The sequence below is a fragment of the Rosa rugosa genome, chromosome 6 (assembly GCF_958449725.1).
Source record: "Rosa rugosa chromosome 6, drRosRugo1.1, whole genome shotgun sequence".
Classification (NCBI taxonomy): domain Eukaryota; kingdom Viridiplantae; phylum Streptophyta; class Magnoliopsida; order Rosales; family Rosaceae; genus Rosa; species Rosa rugosa.
In genome coordinates, this window is record NC_084825.1 from 3241794 (window position 1) to 3249125 (window position 7332).

Genomic DNA, 7332 nt, shown 5'->3' on the forward strand with positions numbered 1-7332 from the left:
AAAGTGACACTTATTAACGATAAGTTTTTGACCTAAAAATTGGTTTGGGCTCACCACCCACCAATGGATTTCCAATCCAAATTTTTTGCACGCATATTTTGCGAATGGTCAAACTAGATGGTCTTCCCGCCGTTAGGGGGAGGAAACACTATTATAACGGCGTGCATTATGTGGGATATATCCACCAAGTCCAATGTTTTAATCTCCCTATAAGGGAAGATTATACAAGCCCTAGCCTATAACACTCGTTATGAGGTTATACAAAGATCCACATTCTTTAATTAATTTGTCCTTGAGAGACAACAAATGCCCTAAAAGAGGCATGGGTACCTGATATGAATAAGCTTTTATAGCTAATGCATGCATATATTTTGAATGTGTGATAGATCTCTAATTGATGATCATTGATGATATCTCATCTGTAGTAGCTACTAAATATCATCAAGGGCTGTTTACTACCACGTTTCATTGTGTCGACAAATTATACTATTGGCCAAACTGGAAAGAGGCAATTCCAATAATTTTAAATATTGTAAACGTGATGATATACTTGGACTTTATCTACCCTAAAAAATTACAAAGGGTGTACTAAAGTGAATTAAAATCACTATGACACAAGTCTCTTTATAGAGACATGGGCTTATCATTCTTCTCCAAGCGACAACTTTTCTATAAGTACAGTGTTACATATAGCTGATATATTGACGAGAGGCTTATAGCAGGTTGTCATGATTATCATGAAGATCTTAAAGGCAAATTGCTAAAAGCAAATCCCCAAATCCTATGTGTCATTATAAGCATATTGCTTAACCAAATCCTTAATGGATTCATATTGCCAAAGGCAAGTCCATGAATGAGTGAAAGAGCTTAAAGCTCACTCATGGAATCAAAAGTCTAAAGCTCATACATACTCATTCAATTATGGTCAAAGTGACTTATTGCCTCAATGAGTACTATAACAAGACTAAGAAATCGAATTCGAATCATACTCATAATGTTGCAACATATTCTAACTTCCACGAAGTTATGAATTTATCTAGAGCTCATATTGAGCCTATATGAAATTATCAATTACACAAATTGATATCTATGGCTAAGTATGTCATACATAAATTTCAATGCTCGGAATATTGTATAAAGGTAAATGTGTCAATTGTTGTTCCTTTATATTGTTATTCTTTGCTAATATCTTTATCTATAATTTGAGCATATGAAATTGGTTCTACTTGAGGTAAGATTTATTATCATAGTTTTATTGGTATTACCCTAACCTTCGCAGGAATTGCAATTCATGATGAGTCCCCTTTATGCTAAGCACACATGGTCTCACCTATGTAATCGACACACCATATCTAATATACATGGTGCATGTATTTTATTACATACATGATTGAAGCTTGCAAAAATCAGGGGGAGATTCTCATCAGGGGGAGCATTCAAAATATGCTACCTAGGACATATGCGCGTTGTACTCTTTTTCTCCTTCGACCAGGGTTGTTTTTGTCCCACTGGGTTTTTGTTACCTGGCAAGGTTTTTGACGAGGCAACATTAAGCGCGTCCAACACCATATCATTTAGTGGTGAACATCCAAGGGGGAGTGTTATAAATATTATATATATGTGGCTGTCCACTGTAAATACTCATTAGTTATGTCCTTATGATGTAAACATTACTCCTATATAAAGGGGTCTAATGAGAATGAAATATACACTTCTACCTCCTCTTACATTTGTTTCTCTATTCTATCTCTCTCTAATTCTCTAGTTTATAACATGGATAACAAATTTAATTTATTTTCTAAACAACGTTCTTAAAATTACTATTTTGAATCAAAATTAATTATTAGTGCATTAATTTTTATGGATTCGTTTATATATGGTTTAAGCACTTAACAGTCCCAACGGTTCCTTCTTTTTCCCACTGAATCATGTCTTTCTTCCTCTTCTTCATCCATGACACATACTTCTCATTGTTGTAGAGAAACTGAAATTGAGAGGAATTTGCTGTGTATTCTCATTGATAATAGGGGCCTCTTTATATAGAGGATTACAATGCATAGAATCTCAATCGTACAAGGAAATTAATCGTACATTGAATAGGAATCTAGATCCTTCTAATTTAATCCTATTACCACTAGGTCAAGTAACCTAGAGTTTAGGCCAAACACAAATTAGGGTTTACTTGAACACTCCCCCTTGTGTTGCCCAAACGCGGTGCTTCTCTCGTTGCCTCGTTAAAAACCTTGCCGAGTAACAAAAACCCAGTGGGACAAATATAACCTCGGTCGAAGGGGAAAAAGAGCACAACACACCCTTCACGTTTCGAGACGAACATGTAGACATCTCCCCCTGATGTCTGCGCCTCCTCCTGATGACTACGATCATGGGAGTTCAGATAATTTCCGCAAGCCAATTCTTGCCACATGTTTCTCGAACGTGGATTTGGGCAATGACTTAGTAAACAAGTCTGCCACATTGTCCTCAGATCGAACCTGGTTCACTTTGATCTTGAGGAGCTTCTGTTGTTGCTGATTGTAGAAGAATTTAGGCGATATGTGCTTGGTGTTGTCGCCTTTGATGTAGCCTTGCTTCATTTGTTCAATGCAAGCAGCATTATCCTCATAAATGCTTGTTGGCTCATCTGTGGTAGACTTCAAACCACAATTGCTTCGAACATGCGTAACTATGGATCGAAGCCATATACATTCACGAACTGCTTTGTGAAGAGCAATAATCTCTGCATGATTCGAAGAAGTAGCGACTAAGGTCTGTTTTGTAGACCTCCAAGATATCGTGGTCTTTCCCATGGTGAAAACATAACCAGTTTGGGAGCGACCTTTGTGTGGGTCGGAGAGGTACCCAGCATCAGCAAAACCTTCCAAAACACTTATATCGTTTTGGGACGGGGAGAGGGAACGCGGTCCACCATGTGTGGCGTCCCTGGCACTTGATGGGTCCGAATCCATCTTCTCTCTGTAGGGATAGAACAAGCCCATATCGATCGTACCACTTAGGTATCGAAAGATATCTTTAACACCAGTCCAATGACGTCGTGTAGGCGCAGAGCTATATCTAGCTAGCAAGTTCACAGCGAATGAGATATCCAGTCTTGTGCATTGTGCTAAGTACAATAATGCGCCTATTGCACTTAGGTAGGGCACTTCTGCCTCTAGCACTTCTTCATCGTCATCTTTTGAACGAAATTGATCCTTCTTTGGATCAAGACTACGGACGACCATTGGGGTGCTTGAAGGCTTAATCTTATCAGTGTTGAAACGCCTAAGCATCTTTTGGGTATAAGCTGATTGATGAATCAGGATACCATCTCTACGGTGCTCAAGTTCTAAACCGAGGCAAAACCGTGTTTTCCCAAGATCTTTCATCTCAAACTTGGATTTCAAGTGTTCAGCGGTTTCCCTTAACTCTTTAAGGGTGCCAATTATGTTCATGTCATCGACATAAACCGCTACTATTGCAAATCCGGAACTTGTCCTTTTTATGAACACACATGGGCATAGTTCATTGTTGACATATCCCTTTCCAATCAAGTAGTCACTTAGACGGTTATACCACATCCGTCCGGATTGTTTCAATCCATATAGTGAGCGTTTCAATCTAATCGCAAACGCGCTCCGTGGTTTAGAGCCACTTGATTTGGGTAACTGAATTCCGTCTGGAATCTTCATGTATATCTCTGTATCTAGATCCCCATATAGATACGCAGTAACCACATCCATAAGCTGCATGTTTAGTTTTTCGGAAACTACCAAACTGACAAGGTAGCGGAACGTTATGACGTCCATTACGGGAGAATAGGTCTCCTCGTAGTCGATTCCAGGGCGTTGTGAGAAACCTTGCACCACAAGGCGAGCTTTGTACCTTACAATCTCGTTTTTCTCATTACGCTTTCTAACGAATACCCATTTGTGACCTACTGGTTTGGTGTTGGGCGGTATTGGCACAACTGGTCCGAATACCTTTCTTTTCGCTAGAGAATCAAGTTCTGCCTGGATCGCATCTTTCCACTTTGGCCAATCAGCTCTACGTTGGCATTCATCAATGGAGCGTGGTTCGATGTCATCGGTCTCAATAATCTCACGCGCCACTGAATACGCGAATACATCATCAATGATGATGGAGTTTCTTTCCCACGTCCCATGTACACTAGTGTAATTAACAGAGATCTCTACGTTCTCAGGGATAGGTTCTGACATTGAGGCGTCCCCCAATGATGTCTCATGAACATAACCATAATCCGGAACATTCTCATGTGACGGATTTTGAGTATCGATGATCAAAGGATTTGTTTGTGCCTCATTCGCTCTCTTTCTAGGGCGAGTATCCTTTGAACCAATCGGTCTACTGAGCTTTCTTGCGGGACCTGCGGCCATAGATGCCACATCATTGCCATGTTGGGCAATGGCGCCATCTCCTGGTGTCACAGGAGAGGCGTGATGTCCAGTATTTGGGACATCGATCCTTGCAGGCACGTTTGCAGCAGGTATGTGTGATCTCGTCACTTTGGCAACATCAGAAAACGCATCAGGCAGAGTGTCTGCTACGTTCTGGAGCTCGATTATTCTTCGCACTTCAAGTTCGGACTGTGCGGTACGGGGATCGAGATGAGACATAGTGGGGACAGACCACGACAATTCCTGTCGTTCCTGTTGAACATATGTGTTCTTATCTCCCCCTAACGATGGGAAGACTGTCTCATCAAAGTGACAATCCGCAAATCTAGCGGTAAAGAGATCGCCTGTCAAGGGTTCAAGGTAGCGGACGATCGTTGGAGATTCATATCCAACATAAATGCCCATTCGTCGTTGTGGACCCATCTTAGTACGTTGTGGCGGCGTAATAGGCACATAAATGGCACACCCAAAAATGCGTAAGTGCGAGATATCAGGCTCGTACCCAGTCACTAGCTGTAACGCAGAGTAAGATTGGGTGGCAGTGGGTCGTAGACGAATTAGCGTCGCTGCATGCAATACTGCATATCCCCAAGCAGAAACAGGGAGATTGGTGCGCATAACCAATGTCCGTGCTATCATATGTAGTCGTTTGATAGCGGCTTCTGCGAGACCATTTTGGGTATGAACATGGGGAACTGGATGCTCTACATCAATCCCCAGTGACATGCAATAGTCATCGAATGTTTTCGATGTAAACTCCCCAGCCTTATCAAGTCGAATTGACTTAATAGGATGGTCAGGGTAGTGAGCTCGTAGACGAATAATCTGGGCGAGGAGTTTAGCATAAGCAGCATTTCGAGTGGACAATAGCGCGACATGTGACCAGCGTGTCGACGCATCAACCAATACCATAAAGTATTTAAAAGGTCTGCATGATGGTTGAATTGGTCCACAGATATCCCCTTGGATTCTCTGTAAGAACGGAATGAGTATTTTGGGATCCTTTGCATAGGACGGTTTCGGTCCTAATTTCCCGAAGGAACAGGCTTTGCAGAAAGAGCGAGGGGCCTTAGAAGCAACCAATGAGGATTTTGGTTGGGCCTGAGCGTCCGTAGAGCTATTAGAAGCAAAGTGTGTGACTACATCTCCCATTATGGCGTTAGAGCCATGGAAATTGGTGTGTGTGGCGTCATGGCCACTAGGAGGAACAACCATGGCGTCATGCTCATGGTTGGCGCCATTAATGGCGTCATCACATGGGACGTGGGCGGCCTTATGGCGCCCCAAGACGGCTGCAGCTCCAGATGCTGCAATTGTTGCGGTCTTGCTAAGTCCTGGAATCAATTTTTGATTCTTGCTTCTTCTCACTCTGAAGAATGGATGTCCGTGTGAAGTCTTTAGTATACGGAGCATCATATCACGACCAGGATGTCCTAGTCGGTCATGCCAAAGCCAATATGTGTCTGAATCCAAGAGATCTTCTCTTATGACATTATTGGATTCAATAGGTCAAAGTCCACTAGATTGACACATAAGCTTCTCTAAGATGCGCTTTCTTCCGCAATCATTAGAGGTAATGCAAAGGAATTCTATTCCGTTCTCACTATGCGTTTCTGCATGGAATCCGTTGGCTCTAATATCTTTAAAACTCAATAAGGTTCGATTTGCCTTAGGAGCGTAGAGAGCTTCAGTGACTTTAATCAAGGTGCCATTAGGCAAAAGGAATTGGGTCATTCCATGTCCTTGAACTAAACCTGATGGCCCAGCCATCGTAGTCACAGATGAATATGTAGGCAACATCTCCAAGAATAATTGCCTATGTCGTAGAATGGTGTGCGTAGTCGCACTATCCGCAAGACATTGAAGTTCATCCATTCCTAAAAGAAAAGCTCGTAATTAAAAAGGAGTCATAAAGAAAAGAACTCAACTTTTATTAATAAGCCAAACGGAATTACATCATCGTTTCTTTAACCAAAGGAAATCTAATCCAATAAACTAGTTAGTGCAAAACAATGGTAGTCGTCTAACTCCTTTCGGTAATTCCAATGTAAATGTGACCAGGTGAGTAGAGAGATGTCGGTGGAGCGAGGCTCACTTAAGTACCACTGATCTCAAAACCTTCCTAGACATCACACTCACATTGAGTATGCCTACTTTGAAGAAAGACTAATAGCATTGGCATCTACTACAAAAAATAATATGGCAATTGCCTACATCTCTTGGAAATAAAAAGACTTAATCAAAATCGCCAGTTTCTGGGTCTTGATCCTTGTAGTCTTCCACCCTTAGATCGAGATCTCCATCTTGATCTTCTTGTTCCATGTAATTTGCCTCCCTTGCTTCACGATACATCTTGTATGTGTTTGCAACGTTCTGGGATGCAGTACACTTCTTTGCCCAATGTCCACTTGATCCACATCTGAGACAAGCATCATTATGGTCAGGTTCCCTTGATTGAGGCGCTCTGGGAGCGTTTTGTAGATGGTTATTGCCTTTGGTGGCGTTACCACCATAACCGGAGGCTTGGCCTCTCTCTCTGTTCACACGTTTACCTCCACGGTTCCGTGCACGCCTATCTTGGCGATTTCCTTCCTCTTTAAGGCGAGAATATGGACCAGAACGTCCAGAATTATCCCTACTCTTAGGGTTTCGCTCCTTGCGTCCTCCCTTGGAGGCGCGACTATAATTAGACTCCGGATTTGACTTGGTTCCCACAGGTCTAGAGTTATAGTTCTTCACAAGTATGTTGTCGTGCTTTTCAGCTACGTTCAAGGCACCAATTAGCTCATGAAATCTTGTGATGCGTCTAGCATTGACATCAATCCGATAGTTTTTGGCTATCATCAATGCAGAGACAGGGAAGGTGGAGAGAGTCTTCTCGATCAACATCGTATCAGTGATGTTCTGTCCACAGAATTCC